This window comes from Elgaria multicarinata, chromosome 7 (genome assembly GCF_023053635.1).
Source record: "Elgaria multicarinata webbii isolate HBS135686 ecotype San Diego chromosome 7, rElgMul1.1.pri, whole genome shotgun sequence".
NCBI classification, from domain to species: domain Eukaryota; kingdom Metazoa; phylum Chordata; class Lepidosauria; order Squamata; family Anguidae; genus Elgaria; species Elgaria multicarinata.
The window spans coordinates 20,709,869-20,733,154 of record NC_086177.1 but is presented as its reverse complement, the minus strand read 5'-3'; positions in this window follow the sequence as shown (position 1 = coordinate 20,733,154).

Here is a 23,286-nt window from a genome sequence, read left to right as displayed (position 1 = left end):
CCCCCAAAACTGCATTGTCATGCTTTAGACTGCTTATTTGGGGTGCATATATGGAAAAGAGTAAATGTTTCCGTATTTGAATATGTGCACTTTTCCTGTTGGAAAAACAACACACTCACATTTGGGAGTGAGAATGAAAGAAATGAGCACCAAGTTGGAGAACAGAGAACCTCAATGAACTCAAACAGTCACTCATTCTCTGAAACAGCAGTAAGGAGAGTCCAGGGTCAGTGGGGCAGAAGTTTGGTGGCCCATCAACACCGAAGCAGCTGGGATCCCTGCTTCTGCAACACTAGTGGTGGCACCATGAAAGCCTATGGAGTTGCGAAAAGGAGGAGGAGCTAAAGCCAGTGACTTGAGACAGCTGGTATGACTGCTTCTGCACTGCAACTGTTAGGCTCATCGGTCTCCCAGGAGGTAAGGCCCAATGACCACATAGTCATTGCTGATTCACTCCACCAGTTGTGATGTGGAAGCAATGATTTGGGAAGGCTTCATTTGTATGTGTCTGCCTTCCCGTGTGTGTGTGTGTGAGAGCATGTATGTGCATGTGTGGGTCTATCTGTGCACATATGTGTCCAATCTCTGGACCCCTACTGGCAACACCGAATGGGCTAAAAAGTTTGTGCTTCCCTACTTTTACCAGTTTACTTTTTATTTGTAAAGCACATAGAATTTGTCTTGAGTATAGTACTAAATATTGTGGGGAAACATGGTAAATGGCAGGTACAGATCTCATCAATGTATTATAAATATCAGAATGTAGCTGAAAGCAACCACACTAGAGAAAGGCCCAATTATGGGCCATTTTGTGGCACCTTGTATGGTCAGAAATCCAACCAAACCAGCCAGTTTACTGAGACCCTGATGGGCTGTCATACCTGACCAGAGAGGCATTTGGCATGATAGATCAGAAGTTAAGCAGAAAAAAAACAACTAAAAGTATATGCCACTTGATAGAAGATCAAAAATATGAAAATTACATAGTTTTTTGAGCAAGGAATTTCTTTTAAAGAACCAGAATTGAACCGCTTTTCAGAAGAAAGAAGAGTGTGTTTTAGATGGCCAACAGAATTCATCCAGAAGCACTTCTCTGAGCAGGAAAATTATTCATTACAGTAGCTGCATAGGCAATTTCTCAGGCAGACGTAGGTTAATGAGGCTAGATCTGGAAAGTGATGGGCAGAGTGTCTGCGCTAAATTTTTATACCACTCTAGTGACTGAGACACACATATATGGGCTGGCATTAATGGCCTCGGCCATCTAATTTATGTGATGAAGTTTCAAAAGATCCCCATGCTTCAAAGGAAGACCTCAAGGCACATATACTGTACATTGATGCCATGAAATAAAGTGGGTTTCCGAGTGAGCTTGTACTCTTCTAATTTTTCACACTTGGCTCATATTCAGACAAGGCACTTGAACACATTTAGGATGATATGGCTCATAGAAAACTGTAGCTAAAAAAGTAGTGCTCTTTTATTTAATCACGAGGAAGTTTATAATCTAGAGATTGAAGAACAATGCAGTTCAATGCAGGTTCATTCTGAATTACATCCTACTGATTTCAATGGAGCAACTTCTTACTCCATTGTAAATTTTTAGGATTGCAGCCTAAAGGGTCTTTCTTTAGTCTACCACCCATGTGCACCAGAAGTCGTATCTCCCTCATATCAGCACAAGGCATCTAGGCTGCCTGACTACATCTATGTAACTTTTGGGAACTGCATGGCCATCCAGAACCAACAGGAGGCCACATTGCATCCCTTCCACCATTAAAATTGCTGCCAGCACTGAAATTGCCATTGAAATTGCCCAGACAGTGGCAAAAGTGTGGTGATTTGGTAAGGTAACAAGGTATTTAGAGAGCATGGGACTTGTTTACAAGCAGAATTGTGCTCTTGGGATGCTTCTGGAAGCACAGTTCTGCATGCAAATCAGGTGTGTGCTCCTCAAGTACCCTGGTTGTTGTTTTTGCAAAATCACTGCGTTTTTTGCTACTCCAATGGTGGAAATTTGAGCAGCAGGGGCACTCCTCCCCACACAACTGCAAAAAAGGCGTGTGTGTGTGTGTGTGTGCTGCCCATCGGTCTTTCAGTCTGATTCTTTCCCAAGAATGTCCCACTCTTCTCAGTGAGTATTACTCCTAAATAAATATGCACAGTTAGAGTCTAAGGCCACAGCTAGACCTAAGGTTTGTACTGGGACCATCCAGGGTTCGCCCCTGCCTGAGCACTGGATCCCCTGTGTGTCACCTAGATGAGCAGGTTTGACCCCTGGACGATCCAGGGATAAACCTTAGGTCTAGCTATGGCCTAAGTGATTAGAAACTGGGTGTGGTGAGGAAGGACCATGAGACAGCAGTTAGTTGATACCTTCTCCTTGAGAAGTCCCTGGTGGAAGCCACCTTAACTAGAGTTAGCATAGCTAGATTGTGCATGATAGTACAGTGGCAGAGGAAATGTTTTGCAGACAGGTTCAATCTCCATCATCTCCAGTTAAAAAGATCTCAGGGAGCAGGGCTAGGAAGACTTATCACCCAAGACCCTGAAGAGCTGCTGCCAGTCATAGCAGATACCTTCTCCATGAAGCTGGGAATGAGAGCTCACCTTTCATGAACCAGCTCTCTACTAGTATATTAGCTCAAAATCAGAGGACTGACAGCAGTGCATAGCCCCATCAGACAAACACCACAAATTTCTACACAGAGGCAAGTAGCAGGAATACAAAGATGGCCAAAAGCACAAACAACAACAACAAAAACTTCCATTAAAGTCATTATAATTATTATTATTTATTTATATAGCACCATCAATGTACATGGTGCTGTACAGAGTAATCTTAGTATACAGAGTCATCTTAGTATACTCCTACAAACAGCCTTCGGAAATAAAGTTTCCAACCATAATATTCAGTCCAACATCCCCACCCCAGCTCTGAACCTCATTAACTCTTCTTATGTCTTAAGATGGAGAAATGGCTGCCAAATGGGCTAGGACCACAAACAGTGATCACTGGACACATCTATACCAAGCAGGATATAGCACTATGAAAGCGGTATATGAAAGGCAGGAGCCACACTATTGCTTTATAACAGTATTGAAGTGCACTGACAACTGTTGGGGCCCATTGACACATACCGTATACTACTTTCATAATGCAATATCCTGCTTGGTGTAGATTCAGCCATAGAGGGCTTGAGGAAACAGAATGATAAATTAGAATCAGTGTAGGAGGGCCACTAGGGTGATCTTATGCAAAAGAGGGTAGTAGGGTTCTTGCGCCTTTAATAGTTGTGTAGAAGATGGAATTCCAGCAAGTGTAGGTTGCATAATCAGCTACACTTGAAGAGTTTCCATTTCTAACACAATTATTAAAGGAGCAGGTGTGGGAGCCCTGCTCTTTGGCCTTTGCCCACTGCCATGATACCCTCAATGAAAAACAGGATGCAGAACAAGTAACCAGATGGGAGAATAAGTTTTGAATGACTTGCACAAATGTAAACAGAAATATAGGGGCAGCCCTACTATTAGGCAGAGTGAAGCAGCAGATAGGTAGCATGTGATGGGAGATGGCAGCAAGGTGTTGTGGGGAAAGATATGAGCCACCCAGGCTGCCCTGCACTCTCAAAAGCAGGGCAGCCTGGAGGATGTTGTCCAATCACAAGTATTGAAGGAAGAATGAAAGAAGATTCAACTGCAAGTCCAGTGACCTTTTATACATGAAAAGGGAGGGGGTACCTGCAACGACACAGACTCTGAAGAACAGGCCTGGCCACGGACACTCCCTGCTCAAGCTAAGCCCCACCACTTGAGGAGACTGAGGTGAGGGACAACCACCGCCTTTCTCCAAACTATGGGGAGAAAGGGGTTAAATTGGAAGATTTCAATAATAAATTAAAGCGCTGTGAATTATATGAACTGAAGTGAATTATTGTCACAGTGGGTGTTAAATGTAAATAACTGCAGATGATAATTGCCAAACAGACACGTGGGATTTTTGTGGTAGTTAAAACAAACTGATTTAAAAAGTTCACAAGCTTGGTTTGATAATAAAACAGTTAAAAAACACCTTTTTAAAACCTTTCATCCAATCCTTTCACTCTTCTCATACACACTTTCCTTTCTCTCACACATTCACTCTTGAACTTTCTTTATTATCAGTATTGATTAATATACACCGACTATCAGCACACCACCCTCAAAAGACACCACTCTCTAGACTGAACCTCAAATTTTCCAGAACCCACGTACTCTACACACCAAGAGCTAACACAGAGAGAGCTCACAATCTCCTCAGTCATTCCCTTATGTATCACTCCTCCTCCTCCCAAGACATTCTAACTCCACCCACTCAGGTCAACTTTCTAAACACACCAGACTTACAAATTCTAGACATGCATTAGGGAACTGACTTGTGGGGTGTAACGCCACAGTACCATCTTGTCTTTCACCTGAGTTAACAAATGTTGTGGGACAACACTGGCGGAATCCACCTTAACTAGAGTTAGTATAGCTAGGCTGTGCATGACAGTACAATGGCAGACCAAATGTTTTGCAGACAGGTTCAATCTCCATCTCCAGTTAAGAAGATCTCAGGGAGCAGGGCTGGGAAGATTATCACCCAAGACCCTGAAGAACTGCTGCCAGTCATAGCAGATAGTACAAAACAAGACAAACAGACTTCATATATTAGCTGTGCCAAGTAAGCAGTTGCATTTCTGGAGATGTCAAAAACCAAACATTAAGACTGACAGCTAATGATCTTTTATTTTCAGGAACTATTGTTCTGAAAATACTTGCTGTAAGGCTTTGATCCACTTCAAAGGCACTGTTTACATCAGTTCTCCTTCAGTAATTTTGTTGCTGCAATCATCACTTTTTAGATGCCAGACATACATTCTGAAGGAATAAAAATGTGGTATCTCTTGGATTCCTGCCATATGGAAAATATTGACAGATGTGTTACTTACTCCCAGTGGCAATACATACCTTCCATACTCAGTCAATAATCACATTTTAGCTTGAGCAGAATTTTAACACCATATACAAAATAAAGAAAGTGGTTTTTTCCCCCCTTCTATCAAGCCAGGTGACGAACGTAGGCATGGCTTACCAGTAATCCGATGAATCATACTCATAGGGTAGCATTTGATTGTGCATAACAGGGCTTTTGCAGTTCTAAAAATGACCTGATTAGGGCAGATCATTGGAGCTCACAAACGTTTGGCTTCTGGTTGAGCCTTTCTCTGTTTGGTTATTGAACTTTGCTGGTATTACTTTTGAGATAAATCCATCATCACATGAGTAGACTTTTGCATGTGTATTAGGACTGCCCCTTGCTCCTGCTTGTAGCCCCCTGCATGCACACCCCCATCCTATGGAGCAGATAGGATATATGTGTGCAAGGTAGGGTGAATGAACCATGATACACCTACCTAGGGTGACCATATGAAAAGGAGTACAGGGCTCCTGTATCTTTTACAGTTGCAAAGAGAGGGAATTTCAGCAGGTGTCATTTGTATGCATGTTGCACCTGGTGAAATTCCCTCTTCATCACAACAGTTAAAGGTGCAGGAGCTATACTAGAGTGACCAGATTTAAAAGAGGGCAGGGCTCCTGCAGCTTTCACTGTTGTGGTGAAGACAAAAATTCACCAGGTTCTCCATATATACAAATGACACCTGCTGAAATTCCCTTTTTAATACAACTGTTAAAGATACAGGAGCCCTGTCCTCCTTTTCATATGGTCACCCTACACCTACCCCACGTGCAGTTCACCGAACCACCACCATTGACCTGCCTTTGTTCCACTCCCTGGCCAAGCTGCTCAGTGGTCCGTGGGTGCCCAATGAATGGGCACAAGCGCCCAACTGCTCAGCAGGCTGTCATTTTGTGTAGAAATGGCAGCTTATTGTTTCCGTAAAAGTCTTCTTATGCAAACAGTGGTCATAAAGCAGCCATGTATGCAAGATTAGAGGTGTGAATGGACCATTTTTCTATGCAAAATGGTGGCTCACTGAGGACTTGGGTGCCCGTGCTCCACTTATCAGGTGCCTGTGCCCTGTCTGTTAGATATACACAAGGAAGTGGTGGCAGTTCGCAGACTCCTGCAAAGTCCCTAGTGGAGAGGGGGCAGTGGTTTCTTTTCCACTGGTGGATTGCCAGTGATGGATACAACCCTTTTTATTCATCTCTCTTTTTTAAAATTATTGGTTTGTAAACCACACTGAGCAATCAGAAAAGTGGTGCACACACACACTTCCACACACCTGCACTCTCACTGGATTGCAAAAGTTGTTACTATTTCCAGGAAAATGTGACAGTAATTTTATTAAAAACTAATACATGTTTGTAGTGCAGTTATATGTGTTAACAAATAACAGGAAGTTAGTTCCAACTTTTAAGCCAAAACCAATGAATCATTATTATCCAGATAAGAATATAGGGTGTCATTACTAGGGGTGTGCACGGACCCCCTGCTCCGCTTCACTTGCAGATCCGCCATTTTCCGGATTGGGCCGCTCCGCCCCGCCCCCGCTCCGCCCACTTCCGCTCCGCTCCGCCCGGAGCTCCAGATCCGGATCCGGAGCTCCGTTTCCCCCCCCCATAGGCTTGCATTGAAAGCTAAAAAATTATACAACTTTTTTTCTGTTCAAGTTAGAAACCTCATGTTTGGCACCATGACACCTCATGGGGATATACACACGCACACCAAGTTTCAAAGCAATCCCATCATCCCCTGATTTTTGGCGAATTTTTGAAAATCGGGCACCCCACACACAACATCCCTGCGAGGTGGGCAGGGGAGGAGGGAGGGAAGGCAGGCAGGCATGCAGCTGGCATTTCTGGGGGCATAAGGAAGTGAGCCAAGGATAAGCCAGTAATGCATATAAAATGGAATAAATCAATCAATAAACAAAGGAGGGGTGGAATTAAAAGCAGCAGTGTTGCTCAATAAACAGCAAGAAGAATTTTTTAAAAAAGGCTATATCTGTCTTTTACCAGCAATAGGGGGACGTGCCCGGGGGAGGGGGAAGTAGCTGCCAGTTCAAGACAGCCACCAACAGCTCTGAGAAGAAGTAAAACGCTCACTTCAACTCATAACAGGCATTGCTCCACCACTGAGAAGTAAACGCTCACTTCAACTCATAATAGGCATCGCTCCACCACTGAGAAGTAAACGCTCACTTCGACTCATGATAGGCATTGCTCCACCGTTTTACTCTCTTTGGAAGGCTCTAATGGCCTTCCAGTGCAGGAGAGAGTGGAGGCACGTCCACGATGAGATGCCCTAGGGGAGCTCATCCCCTTGCACCACATCTATTCAGTTGTTCACCAAGGTTAGGGTGGGGAGCAGTGCTGTGTTTCTATCTCTTATTCTTGGCTTAGTATATGATTTCAGGTTGTGTTTGTGCATTTGGTAGGGCTACTGTTTTAAAAAACACTGGGAAAAGCCCGTTCAGATGAAGAAAGAGAAGTTTCCCAGAATCCCAAGTTACCAGTTTTGCCTATCCCCTCCTCTAGCTTTGGGATCATGTGATCATGACCGGGAGCTGACTCTGCCCCTCAGCCCTTTGAAAAAGTTATTTTTCCCGCCGATTTTTAAAAAACTTCTAGCGCGCGACCCGGACAATGCAGAAAGTTGAGAGTAGAGTAGTCTCAAAATGACCCGCATCCACGACTCTCTGTGCACAAGAATTTTCAGAACGATAGCTTAAAAACCAACCCAGTTATGCCCGAGTCTTTCCCTCAATGCAATCCTATGGGCGAAAAGCCGAAAACGCCGTTTGAGCCGCGCGGTTGACCCGATTTTCACAAAAATATAGCACGCGACCCAGACAACGCAGAGAGGTGAGAGTGGTCTCAAAATGACCCCCATCCACGACTCTCTGAGCACAAGAATTTCTAGAACGATAGCTTCAAAAAGAACGTAGTTATGCACGATTATTTGCCGCAATGCAATCCTATGGTGAAATGTTTTCAAGATGGCGACCGGAGCGCTCCGCCTGAACTAGGAGCTCCGAAAAATGGCCGCTTCTCTTCGCCTTGCTTCTAGGGGGTCCGCGGTCCGCTCCTACTCCGCCTCTGGGTAAGGCGGAGCAGGCCAATCCGCTACTGCTTCTACGCTCCTAATCGGAGCGGATCACACCCCTAGTCATTACAGAGCAGTTCTGCTTTGAGAAGGATCATAGTTCCTCAAATGTATGACAGCTATTGTTTTTTGTAAGTAGGAACTAATGTGTCTTACATTAGAGATAGAATCAAAACTGATATTCTTAATGAGCATAAACTTAATAACTCATTACAGAACACAATGCAAGAGGGATGGTAATGGTATTGCCATTGTATATGGAGGAGAAAATGGACTTATCCGCAGACAATTGCAACAGAGAACAACAATTAATATTATGGAGTAAAATTAGCCTCATATCACCTGGTAACTAGCACCCCATCTTTGAAAGATTAATTTCCATCCTTTATCACTACTATTTCTAGGGGCAAACATGACTTTTGATAGAAGACCTGCATCTGGGACCTGTGACTTTCAAAGCAACAAGGAGGGAAGATGATTTGGAGGAGAGAAATAGTGGGCAGGGGAGGGGTGTTGAACCATTCTTGTTCACTTTGCTTCTCCATTGTATGGCCTTCTTCCCTAATCAGAGTTCCCCGATGCCTTATTTGGTAGGGGTGTGCAGTGTGGGTCTGCTCCTCCCTGAAATTCAGGGTAGAGCTCTTATGAAGTGATTCCCCACCCTGATTTTCAGGGTGGCACTGTCTCCCCACATGGCAGAAAACCGCTCCATTTTTGGAGAACCTCTCTATTAGCATCAATGGGAATTAATTAACAAAAATGCTTACAACTCTGTCATTTTTAAAGATAAATAGATGATGCTTGGCACCCTGGTAGCTCTTAAATAGGGTTTTAGCTATGCCAAGTTGGATGCAGATCCCTTCATGCCTTGATTGTTAGGATTTTTTTTTTTAAAAAAAACCTTCCCCCTCCAACCATTCCCCATCCCATACACACACTTCAGATGCACTTCATCTTCTCTCAAGAAACTAGAAACCTCTTACAAAAATTGAAGTCCCTTATCTCCATGTGTGGAACAAGAACACACACACACAGGTGAGCATGGGGAGGTACTACAAGAAGAAGCAATAAAAGCAGACAGTCACACACAGAGAAAAGAACACCCAGCAAAGAAAGCTGGCTCTGGCCATGTTGAGAGAGGGAGAGGTGTTTCTTCTAATTTGCTACCACCCTAATTTAGGTGCACCCTTTTCTCTGCTGATGCTGGTGGTTCTGAAGTGCAGATGAAAAGTCAGGTGTGGGTGGTTTTGAGGCTCCACCTGTACCCTCTCCTGCAAAATGCAAGTCTAGCACTTGGGATCATTTTTCTTTGATGGCGGAGGATCCCAGGTATGCTAGAACTTAAGAGGCTGCACCACCTTCAAGCCAGTGGTCAGTCTCAAGCTGGCAGCAGAAGCAGTGGCAGTGCTGTGGGCAAGTCTCTCTCCTGCCTATAGGCAAGCCATGCTGGACCAGGGGGGCATGAGCAGAAGGGGCTTCAAAATGCCCCCAAATAGAAAAGTGCTAGGGAAAGCCGATGGAACTTTCCCATTTCTGTGACATTCAGACAGCCTCAGCCGCATTGTGAAAGAGGACTATGGGCTCTTTATGTTTATATAATTTGCAATCCCTCCCCCTAAGCATGTGATTGGAGGGGGACAGGGAGGAGACTGTGGCTATTGGTTAGCCACAGATGTCAATCTCAAAATTACCCTTCCCTCTCCCATCAGTGCCTTCCTAATGTGGAAGTGTTCCGTTAGTTGTCCATCAACAACATGAAACAAGCCCTCACATCACCTAAAAAAGCTTCAGATATGGATCTCTTTGGGGCTCCAAATGATCTTCTAATCGCACCATGTGTTTCCATCAGTTTTCGAACCACCCCCTAACTGCACCACAAGTTTGGAGGTCTGTTGAAACACAAACACCCATTTTTGGTGTGAAGGGCACACCCCTATTATTTGGGGAGCTCCAGTTAGGGGTGGGCCCCTTACCAATATGCGGGGGTCAATCTGTAGTGCCCAGCCTGCAAACAGAACAAGGAATAATTAGGTATAAGCAGATGGTTGCTATCCTGTTCCATTCCCATTATTGCTCCATGGCAGGGGTGAGACGCTTGTGACTTTCTAGATGTTGTTGGACTCCAACTACCATCAGCATGTTGGCTGGGGCTGATGGAAGTTGGAGTCCAACAATAGCTTGAGGATTGGAAGTGTCACATCCCTGCTTTATGGATTGGTTGGCTTGGCCTTCTATTGCACTTGGATAATTTGTCAAATGAGTTTTTCATTTAGTGAATATGCAGTTCACTGCAGTTTTTAATTCACAACTTATAATTAAGACACAGCGATTAAAACAACAGGTTAAAAAGAGGACTCTTGATGCAATCACACTACCAATGTGTCATCCATGTCCCCATCAGTAATGGAGGAGGAGGAGGAGGAGGAGGAGGAGGAAGAGGAGGAGGAGGAGGAAGAGGAAGAGGAGGCTTGAAAATGTTCCTGCAAATGTCTTGTTTGTGGCCTTCCCAAAGGCATCTGATTGGCCACTATAAGAAACAAGAAAATGGACTAGAAAAGACAACACCATATTAGAATGTGCATAGGAGATCAAGTCTATGAAAGCCTGACTTCAAAATCTCCCTGCATATGGAAAGTTAGCAACACATCAGGGAGAAGTCTTGGTGCAATGTCTCAAGTTCTTACAACTATTAAGTAATGCTTGATGTCATCATGTGTGGGCAATGCCTGACATTAATCTTAGAGACCAGATAAGTGTTGTTGAATAGGATTTCCAGTAGTTAGAGGTGGGTGGATGGTTGTGTTTTTTTTGTGTGTGTTTTTTGCCCTGCCTCATTTCTTGCCTGTCCCTATGACTAGCAATAAGTGATGTCCAGATTGTTTCATGGATTGTGTGGTGTCATTTGTGCTAGTGTCCTTTCACAGATGGATTTGCTTTGTTTTGTTTTTATAAAAAAAACCCATCATGCATGAAAATGCGCAAATAATTCTATATAAGGGTTTGCAAAAAAATCCCATAATTTACATTAGTACAGACAATTTAGCGTATTGTCCCCCATTCCATTCAACTTCCCCCATGTCTATTTTCCAGCCTTAGCAGGAATGTATGCATTTTACTATGAATAGATTTGCATAAATTAAAAGAAAGAAAGAAAGAAAGATGCAAACGTCCATCCACTCTGCATAGCCTGAGGAGACCAGTCAGCAGTGGATTCTGCATGTCAAATTGTTAGAAATCCGAACTCATTTTACTCTGCCTTGGATTTCTCTAACAGATGGATTAATAATAATAATAATAATAATAACATTTATTTCTTACCCGCCTCTCTGCTTAGATCAAGGTGGGGAACAACAGTAAGTATAAAATACATAAAATACTGATTAAAAACATAGTATACATTGTTAAAACATCCTAAAAGCATCCTAAAATTCCACTGGTTAGGCCTGCCTGAAGAGATAAGTCTTTATAGCTTTCTTAAATGCCAAGAGAGTGTTAAGTTGATGAATCTCCTCAGGCAGGCCATTCCACAGTCTGGGAGCAGCAGAAGAGTAGGTCCTCTGGGTAATACCTGTCAGCCTAATTTTGGCTGGCTGAAGGGAATTCTTCCCAGAGGACCTGAGTGTGCGGGGCAGATTGTACAGGAGAAGGCGATCCTGCAGGTAGCCTGGACCCAAACCATGTAGGGCTTTAAAGGTGATAACTAAGTAAGGTCCGCCTGGTGCCTACACTGTGCTCCTTTCGTCGCCAGCTGAAGACCTTTTTATTCTCTCAGTATTTTAAGATTTAATTTTAACTTAAATTTAAATCTTACTGTTTTAACTCTGTATTTTAATCTTATATCAATTTTGCTGCATGGTTTTATCCTGGTTGTGCTTTTTATATTGTATTTTGTATTTGTGCTTTTAACCTGTTGGTTTTTTTATTATGGTTTAAATTTTTGTGAACCTCCCAGAGAGCTTCGGCTATTGGGCGGTATAAAAACGTAATAAATAAATAAATAAATAATACTTTGAAAAAATAACAATAAACACCATTATGCAAATCAGCTTGTAGGATTCAGGTTTCTTGGCACAGAATTTGGGTTAACCTAGCACAGATGAAGGGTGCAGTTGATGAAGTTTTTCAAAGCAGTGAATATTGACACCTTCCTGATAACCACACTACTTCCATGCTACTACAATTGATCCTATGGACTGACACAGTGTTGGCATCTCTAAAGGCACATTGAAATATCAGTATGAGAACATATAACAAGCTCCAGAGTTTAATCACTCAATAGGTACGATATAATAGTTAAAAAGTGTGTCATTGTGGAGTTTTAAATTAAATTCCACGCTTTTACTTTTGCCAGTTCAGCCAAGGAACTCCTATTTTTTAATAGGAATTTATTCTGGGAGATATAATTTTCACCTGCACATTTTATTACCTACAATTTCAGTCTGGCATATGGGGGTGGGGTGGAGCGGGGAGTTGTCTGGCCTGCTCTGTGGCTGTTTGATTACTTTCCTGATTTTCTAGGATTTCAGTCTGATGTTCTATTTAATGAGAAACTTGCTTCTATATGGAACATCTTTTATTATCTCCATGGTTTATAGAGTCATTTATTTCCCACCTTAGCCAAAAGCCGACGTCTTTGCAGCATCTTCAAAACCAAACCCTGTAACGGATGGGGTTATAAATACATTTGCTGAAGCGAAAGAATGTCACCCAATCACCTTCCTGGAGTTTAAATGATTTGATTGGGGAGGGAAACAAAATAAATAAATAACTCAAGACAAAACATGGAGATGGAAAAATGAGTGCCAGTAATAGAAAATGTCCATATACTCTCTCTCTCTCTCTCTCTCTATCAAGGTTCTGTGTAGGCGGCAAGAGAAAATAACCCTCTAAGCAGAAGCCTTCAAAAGTATCTGATTAAAGTCAGACCATGTAATCAAAGGTTCATATCCACCTGTGAAAGACCCCCAAGCTCAAGTCCGCCTTGCCCTCTTAGGAGGTGTGGTACTACGGATGTGTGAGAATTTTGTTCTTCATAAGAACTCACTGAAATCCCCAAATTTCTTCATAAATGGGATAAAAAGGACTTGAGGTTTTAATTAGTGCAGGGCTGAATCCTGCCCCCTGTTTTCAATAATGTTCTCTCTCCCTGCAAAAGAGGTGTTGTTTTTTCTGCCTCTATTGCAGGGAGGGGGGAAATTTGGAGGGTTTTCTCCTTGGGGTGAGGGACAGGGTTCTCACATACCACTTTTAAGTGTAGCCTGTTGCTGAGGGGGCTTCTTCCTGTTTTTTTTTTTTTTATTTAACAAAAACAAAACACCACCACATTCCCTTGGCATTTGGAGGACCCCAGCAGTTCTATATGAATTCTATTGGAGACCATGGCTGTAGCTAGACCTAAGGTTTATCCCAGGATTGTCCTGGGGTCAAACCTGTTCATCTAAGTGCCACACAGGACATCCAGTGTTCAGGCAGGGACAAACCCGGGATGATCCTGGGATAAACCTTAGGTCTAGCTACAGCCCATGTGACCTCACTCCCTCCAATAAGCACCCAGGAAGAACTCCTGAGCTACTGAAAATGCCTGGAGTGCTTTGAAAAAATAAATAGAAAGAATGAAAGACCCCCCCCCCCTCAACATTTGGCTACGTTTAAAAAGATATGTGGAAACCCTACCCCCTCCCCAAGGAGAAAATTCTCCAAAATTCTCACTTCTCCCAGCCTCTTTCACCTTTCATTTCCCCCCACTCGCTATGAAATGCCGAAAATGGAACGGCCCAGCACTACTTTTCATAACTGTAGGAGAAAGTGAAAGTGAACGTGACAGGTCCATCCATTCCTATTCTCCATAGTAGGAAATGGGGGCTACATTATGTCTGGATGGTCCCCTCCCTGAGGCCTCCCTCCCATAGATTGCATAAAGCTAGGGGGTGAGTCCCAGGGGCTTATCTAGGCAGAGCTTCAGTTGGAAAGACCACTTCACTCCTCCTTTATCTTCACTGCGTAGGGCAGATGGAGGAGGTGGGATGAAGCACTCCCAACTGGGGCATTCAGAAGTTGGCTGAATCAGGACTCAGCCAATCCCTACAAGCACCCAACTTCCCTTCTCTTCTGCCTTCCGCACACAGGAATCGTCCAGCTACTAGAAGTGATGAGAGCACAGCTACCGTTGTTCCTACCACCACTCTCCTTTCTGAGGGGAACTGGGGAAGGGAAGAGGCCCCACTTGAGACTTCGTGGGCTGGAGGGACAGCCTAATGAGCCAAATTACCCCATGGCCTGATGATCCTGTTCTCTGCTCTACAGACTGAGGGACTGGACCTTCCTGACCATAAGGGCAGAATAGTACCATAGCCTTGTCTATGAAAGCCCAAATGTTTTTTACATCACAACACGGTTTTAATTCAAGATGTATCAGTTCAGTTTTGATAAGGATTTAGCCAGTTCACACTGTCCAGACCAACATGGACACAATCTGCAGTCAAGATCCATATATTTCGAGCTTGCAGTGTGATTTGTGGACTCCCCAAAATGTGTTCATCAGCAACCGTACACTTAAAAAATTTGCATGAAAACATGTGTACCTTTCAAAAGTATTCACAGAAATGTGCTTTAATCAATGGAGAAGAATGCGTGCATTTCAGAGATAACTGATGTGTACATTTGGAAAAATATGCACAGAAATAGGGGTGTGCATGGACCCCCCGCTCCGCTTCTCTTCCAGATTCGTGATTTGCGGATCAGGCCACTTTGCTCCACCCCCACTCCGCCTATATCCACTCTGCTCCGCTGCGGAGCTCCGGATCCGGATCGGAGCTCCGTTCCCCTCCCCCATAGGCTTGCATTTAGCTAAAAAAGTATACAACTTTTTTTCTGTGAAAGTTAGAAACCTCAAGTTTGGCACCATGACACCTCATGGATGTATACACACACACGCATGCCAAGACTCAAGGCAGTCCCATCATCCCCTGATTTTTGGGGAATTTATGAAAATCGGACACCTCATTCACACCCCTTTCGATAGCTCCATCAATTTGCACCTTAGAAACCTCAAACTCACCACCATGATAGCTTATCCAGGGATACACACGCACGCCAGGACTCAAGGCAGTCCCATCATCTCCTGATTTTGGGGAATTTATGAAAATCGGGCACCCCATTCACACCCCTTTCCATAGCTCCGTCAATGTGCACGTTAAAAACCTCAAACTCACCACCATGATAGCTTATCCAGGGATACACATGCACGCCCAGACTCAAGGCAGTCCCATCATCCCCTGATTTTTGGGGAATTTATGAAAATCGGGCACCCCATTTGCAGAAGTGGACTGTTCTCTGACATTTGGACAGATAAAAAAAGGGAAGTGGGCACACTCACAGATGCCATCTAGACCCACAATCATGCCAAGGTACAAGGCAATCCCATCATCCCCTAATTTTTGGCGGGGCTTAAACCTGCAGACAGCTCAATGGGGCCATTTCAAAGGAAATCCCAACATGCCATGAATTGGAGAGTAGAGATCAACCTAAATGAATCTTCTTCCACACTTGAAAAATGGATTTGGAACTTCCAAAACTCTAAGTGAGCGCAGGAAGGACTTCTCCCCTGAGTCAAAGCCAGACACAAACCATCCCTGCGAGGCGGGCAGGGGAGGAGGGAGGGAAGGCAGGCAGGCAGCAGACATTTCTGGGGGCATAAGGAAGTGAGCCAAGGATAAGCCAGTAATGCATATAAAATGGAATAAATCAATAAATAAACAAAGGAAGGGTGGAATTAAAAGCAGCAGTGTTGCTGAATAAACAACAAGAAGAACTTTTTTAAAAAGGCTATATCTGTCTTTTACCAGTAATAAGGGGTGTGTGTGGACGTGCCCAGATGGGGAATCATCGGACAATTTAACTGGTCCTGTCTAAGAACCAGTCTTTTAAGAAGCAAAGCTCTCACTTCAACTCATGATAGGCATTGCTCCACCGGGTTACTCTCTTTTGAGGGCTCTGATGGCCCTCCAAGTACAGGAGAGAGTGAGGGCACGTCCACATGCCCTAGGGGAGCTCATCCCCTTGCACCACATCTTTTCAGTTGTTCCCCAAAGTTAGGGTGGGTAGCAATGCTGTGTTTCTATCTCTTATTATTGGCTTAGTATATGATTTCAGGTTGTGTTTGTGCATTTGGTGGGGCTACTGTTTTAAAAAAACACTGGGAAAAGTCCGTTCAGACAAAGAAAGAGAAGTTCCCAGAATCCCAAGTTACCCGTTTTGCCTATGCCTTCCTCCAACTTTGGGATCATGTGATCATGACCGGGAGTTGACTCTGCCCCTCAGCAATCGAAAAGGTAATCTTTTTCCCGCCTTTACCCTACTTTTTTAAAAATTCTAGCAAGCGAACCACACCATGCAGAGAGCTGAGAGTAGGCTCAAAATGACCCCCAGCCATGACTCTCTAAGCACAAGAAGTTTCAGAAAGATAGCTTCAAAAACAACACAGTTATCCCCTTTTCTTTTCCGCAATGCAATCGTATGGGCGAAATGTTTCAAAATGGTGATCTGATCGGTCCGCGGAAAGAGAAGGGCTCTGAAAATGGGCGCTTCTCTTCACCTTGCTTCTTGGGGTCCCCGGTCCACTTCTACTCCACCTCTGGGCAAGGCGGAGCAGGCCAATTCGCTTCTGCTTCTACGATTCTAATCGGAGCGGAGCACATCCCTATTAGAAACCTCAAACTCGCCACCATGACAGCTTATCCAGGGATACACATGCACACCAAGACTCAAGGCAGTCCCATCATCCCCTGATTTTGGGGGAATTTATGAAAATCGGGTACCCCATTCACACCCCTTTTGATAGCTCTGTCAATTGAAGTGTTTGTGTGTAGGGTGGTGGGGAGCCCCCACAAAAGGATTCCTCCAACATCCCTATTCCACAACACCCTTCCTGGGCAAGGCTGCCCAGAGAATGGGTTTCAAAGCTATAGCAGTGAGGTTTAGGAGAGGACTCTTAGAAACAGAGTCTGATTTCAATCCGAACACTACAATATTTGCTCTAGGAGCTGGTAATGGACTCGATTGCCTTGTAGGCCTCTTCTAACTCTACTATTCTATGATTCTTTGCTCCAAGCCATGCCTGGTGAAGCTGCCAAACCTCTTCTTCCTCCATGTCAATGTTGGCACTGAGAAAAAGGGAAGACATGGGAGAGAGGGGACCTCTGGGAAGAATTGAACAATATGAACAGGATATTAATGTGAATATCAAATACTTACCCATTTGGAATTTCATTCTTTCTAGGCTAAGGCATCAATGATGGCTCTTAGGATGTACCCCTCCCCAGGTAGGCAATGACACACACTGTCTCTCATCCATCTATATGTATGCTATGGATCCCATTAATAGCTCACCTTGGAGACCTTGGAGACAATTTTGGGCAAACATCAAAAGCTCTTGGAGGAGAAGTGGCACAAAGCCCAGCAAGCTTTTAGAAGCAACAAAGATATACAGCAGGAGATCAGGAAGATATTTTGCTCAAGGGATAGGCGACCTTTGCATAGCAAATTCGAGAGAAGCCAAAGGACAGCCACAATTCCCATGAGGGTTTGTGATGAAGACTGACATGTACAGGTGAGAAAAATATCTGAACCTGCTGAAATTCCATCTTCTTTGTAGGAAACTCAAATGCACCTTTAGTTTTGCCTTAGCTGAAAAGTTGGGGTAGCTATACCATACCCTTTCCGTTCATCCATTCTGGGTTTTGTTGATCTCAAGGAAGATCTGTGTGTGAGCCACTTGTAGTACTGAGCTAGTCCATTGATAACATGCCTCATCATTCCCTGAAAGAGTTCCTCCTCCTTTAACTGTTCTTTCAGAAAAGAGGAACATGGAGACAGGACCAGTGGAAGCTGGTGTCTCCGATGTCAGTGGAACTATGAATCCATTCTGGGTTTCAGTCAGAATCTGTCAGAACTCTAAAGGAGCCATACAAGGAATTTTGGGGATGGCATTCAGAACATTGGATAGACCTTTTAGAGTTCTGACTGGTTCTGACTGAAGCCCAGAGTGGATTCACAGCCCCACTGACATTGGAGACACCAGCCAGCACTGGATGGGACATTAAAAACACATAACGTCTGTCCTTAGTGCTAGATGAGGGACTCAGGAACCTCAGGGCCAGGGGCCAATTCCAACCCTCCTGGCTCTCCAGATGGCCACCATTATTATTATTATTATTTATTTATTTATTTATTTATTTATTTATATAGCACCATCAATGTACATGGTGCTGTAGAGAGTAAAACAGTAAATAGCAAGACTCTGCCACATTCTTTCCCCCTACTACCAATCATTTGGAGTTTTCCCAGCTTTTGGGTAGTTTCCCCCCATTCTAAAAAATTAAAACACCTCTCCTGAGACTTAGTTACCAGCAGTAAGAGTTTTAAGCTAAAATATGCTTGGGTTTGGGATCTGACCCTTTTGACTCTAGCTTCACCCACTACAGGAATGTGGTCCACAAGACCTTTCTCAAAATTGAATTTGTCCCTTGGGATGAAAGAGCTTCATCACCTCTTGGTTAGACAATTGTCCATGATCCAGTGAATGATGAATTGTAAGTATTATCTTAGGCATGTTGACTCTGAAGGAAGTGGTCATACGATTGCAGATTTACTGCTATATAAGATCATAGAATTGTAGAATGGTAGAGTTGGAAGGGGTCTATAAGGCCATCGAACCTAACCCTCTGATCAATGACGGAATCCACCTCAAAGCATTCCTGACAGATGGCTGTCCAGCTGCCTCTTGAATGCCTCTAGTATGGAAGAGCCCACAACCTCCCCAGGTAATTGGTTCCATTGTTGTACTGCTCTAACAGTCAGGAAGTTTTTCCTGATTTTCAGCCAGAATCTGACTTCCTGTAACTTGAGCCCATTCTTCTGTGTCCTGCACTCTGTGATCCTGGCCCTTCTCTGTGTGACAACTTTTCAAGTACTTGAGTGCTGTCATGTCTCCCCTCAATCTTCTCTTCTCCAGACTAAACATGACCAGTTCTTTCAGTCTCTCCTCATAGGGCTTTGTTTCCAGACCACTGATCATCCTTGTTGCCCTCCTCTGAACACACTCCAGCTTGTCTGCATCCTTCTTGAAATGTGGAGCCCAGAACTGGACACAAGATTGCAAGATTGCAAGATCCCTTCTTTCTCTCTTTCAGAACATCCCAGCTATTGAATCTCTGATGTAACGTTCTGCTCTTTAAGAAAAGGGAAAGTTTTTTTATGATTCTCGGAGGACCTACCTGAACTCTTCCAGGAAGAATATTTTATTTCTACTCTTTCATAATTTACTTTTATGGGCCTAATGACAAGTGAGGTTTTTGTAGAAATGGCTAGTAAAAATCTCCATAAAATTTATTTCCGTAAACATTGTCTCATCAGTCAGTCGCTTAAAGCAACAGCTCTACTTCCCTTCCATACTTTTGACTGCAATTCTAAGATTCTTTACTTGGAAATGAAGTCCCACTGTAGTAAATGGAGTTTACTTTGGAGAAAGCAAATGTAAGTTCAGGCTGTTGGTGTTGTGATTTCTTTCTCCACTGAATTCAACACCCAAGTAAACATACCTAGAATCACAGTTCTTATCTAATAGGGATAGACATCTGTGGATGTAACTGCAGAGGGAATTCCATAAAACCAAGTCAGATACTAAAAACACCATGCTGGGCAAGGACCAAATGGATTAAAAAGAGTGTATAGTTTGGTATATGGTTCAAAGTCAAAGGGACTTCTTCAGAGACTTGTGTACATTTGACAATACAGAATTCCCAGTATATAGCTGTTTAAAAGACTTAGGCTTAGTTAGACCTAAGGATTATCCCAGGCAAATAGAGGGGTCATTCCTGCCTGCTCCCTGGATCTCCCGTGAGTCATTTGCATGCAAAGGGATGATCCCAGGATATAGGCGTGGTCTAGCCATGGCCTTAGAGTGTAACCGTATGGCCCCATGACAGTTGAGGATTTCCTGCTTTCCAGACAAATCTATGGACCTGGAGAGGGGAATCCCTGTTTGAAATTTCCCCCTACCCCTCCCGGACATCTTGTGAAGTTCTACAGCAGCTTCCTCTCCCAAGGTCAGTATTGCAACCATGGAAGAGAACAGGGAGGGAGGGAGGAGGCATACTGGTAGGGAGCATGGGCGAGGAGAGGACATGGATCCACAAGTCTTTCAGTTCCTGTCCCAAATCCTAGGAATGTGAGCAAACTAGAGAGGCTGAGAGGCCTATCTAGCATAAAATACCACAACAGAGGAGTGGGAAGCATAAAATCCTAATTTATTTCTCCTGCCCTGCTTAGCTCTTGCCAGCAGGCCTTAGGATAGATGGTTGGAGCCCTTCATCTAGTGAGCATCTGTCCTGCTGGACTGTGCCCTAACATCCTGAAACTCGGTTCCTTCTAAGCTTTGATTATGGTGACAGGAAAAACAAAAACAGATTTGTCAGGATTTTTGGTAACAAAGGGAATTATGAAATTTGAAGAAAAATCCAGATTTCCCCCATCCATCCCACCCAAAGGGCAGCTCTACTTTAATGGAATTTTTAAAAATGCTTACATCTCCATTATTTTTAAAGACAAACTTGGCACCATGATAGCTCTTAGGTAGGGCTTTAGCCATGCCAAATTTGAAACTTTGTTCACTTGTGAGCTAGGCTCTGTCTGCACTGCTGACATCCAATACAGAACATTTGAAGCGCATGTCAGAGAAAAATAGATTTGTGGCTTTGGCTGGCTGGCTGGCATATCTATTAGAGATGGAGTTAGACTGAAGACACAACTCAGAGATGGCTGTAGTTGAGCCCTGAGAGGCTGGCATGCTACACAGAGCCTTTGAAGAGTGTCTCAGAGTCCAGTGTTGGTGAAGACTCCGGCAGCTGGCAGTGGAGTTTTTTAAAAACAAGAGTCACTGGATGCAACCAAGCTATAAGCTGGCACCCTAACCCCGACCACAGGGTACAAGTACACAGCCTGGCTGGACCATTGGGAGACTTTGGCAGAAAAAGGGGGGTTGTTTACGGCTGGAGTTGTTGGCTGGCTGGCATAAGGCAGAGAGAGGCTGAAGGCAACCCAGATGCACCTGTAGCTTGGTCCAGAGAGGCTGGTTTGTCACTCAGAGTATTTTAAAAGTGCATCAGAATCAAGCAGTTGTTTGTGATGAGAGGAGGTGGAGGTGGCTGGCAGTGGTGGTTTTTAAACTAAAGTCACTGGACATGACCAAGCATTAAGCTGCAATAAGCAATACCCCCAGCCACAAGTGCACAGCTCGGCTGGACCATTGGGAGACTTTGACAGAAAAAGAGAGAGAGAGGTTGTTTGAGGTGGAGGCTTTGGTTTGGCTGCAATGACTTAGAGACACAAAAGAGGCTGCACAGACAACCCAGAGACACCTGTTGTAACTTAGTCCCATGGTGCTGGCATGCAACACAGGGCATTAGAAAGAGGGTCTCAGAGTGGATGTGTGAAGTGATGCCAATGCACAATCCTTGAGAAGCTAATGTATATAAGTGAGAAGTGTGAATGGGCAGTGTCCACCACCCATGATACAAACCCTAATGTTAGAGCAGAGAAACTTGTGACAATCATACACAAGTTGTTTTTTTTTAAATGAAATTTAAAAATAAAAAAGCCAGCTGGCCAGCAGCAAACTCCGTTAACAGCAGCAGCAGCAGCTTGTAATGAGTGAGGATACAGCCATAAAAGATATTTGAGAGAAGGGGAGAATGTATCCCACAGAGTATAGCAAAAGCTTCAAAGTACAGCAAAAGTTACAAAAGTAGGAGTGAGTGAAGTTAATTTCAGATACATTGAATCTCTCACTTGTTCTTTATTCCAATGATTTTAACATTAAGACGTTATGTAGAACAGGTTTGTCTTAATTGTGTGCTGTGAAATCAGATATGTGACCAAGGCTATGTTCGGGTGGGCACCCCGCCCCCCCTTGGTGCTGGACATGCCCCCTGGGGCCGGACATGTTGGTGGGCATGCCACCTTGGGGGACGATCATGTTGTCGTCCTTTTTGGTTTCCAAAATATGGTCACCCTAGCTTTGATGCATTTTGATTACATATCCAATACAGCTGTATCAGAGTGCAAAAGGTTTTAATTTGCCACTTCATGTTCTGTTTTCCCCACAGTTGTTTTTGTCTTGTGATCATGGGGACCAACCGAAAGAGAACTATGAGCCACTGTTGGCCCATAGGCTGCACGTTAATTGGATGGACACATTGCAATGGGCCTTATTAGAAGCAAACTTTAAACAATTGATTTTGTAAATCTACACTGAATTCATTGGCACTAAGATCAGTGGAGTAAGAACTACAGCATTGATTGTGTATAGAGAATTCTTATGAATCATTTACAGGGAATGTTTAGCATATCAAGCGTTAAACTCAGTTTTCACACCATGGAAGGTAATGTTCTGTTTTTACGGATGGGGAATTTATTTATTTATTTATTACATTTTTATACTGCCCAATAGCCAAAGCTCTCTGGGCGGTTCACAAAAATTAAAACCATGATAAAACAACCAACAGGTTAAAAGCACAAATACAAAATACAGTATAAAAAGCACAACCAGGATAAAACCACGCATCCAGGAATTGAGAGTGGGAGGTAGGCATTTGGTGAGGGCTCAATTTAAGACCATTGCTATCCTGTAAATTTATACATGTTTAATAGTCAGTCCCTCTCCCCAGGGAACCATGGGAGTTGTAGTTCTGTGTGGAGGTCTACAGATTTCTTCCAGAGAACCCTAAATGCTCTCATTGGGCAAACTACAGTTGCTCAGATGTTTTTGGAAAAGCCATGCCATGCCAGTAAAAGTTTTATTGAAATGATACAACTCTGTGGAAAGTCCTCCCCTTGCCCCTCCCACTCCAAATGAGAAACTGATGCTCAACAATAAAAGATCAAAAAGGCAGCACTGAATTGATCACTGCCCAATTCATGCTGAACTTTTTCAGCTCAGTTGTATCGATTTTGTTATCACCACTCGTGGTTTACATCTGAGCTTTTAAGGCCCAAAGCCTGGTAAATTTTTAAAAAGATATCACAACACTCAGAACACCTTTGAGATAAGAAGGTGTTTCCCTCACTTAATAGATAAAGAACTGAAATGGAATCCTCAACTTTTCAGAATGTGAGATTCTTCTTAGAGCTGCATT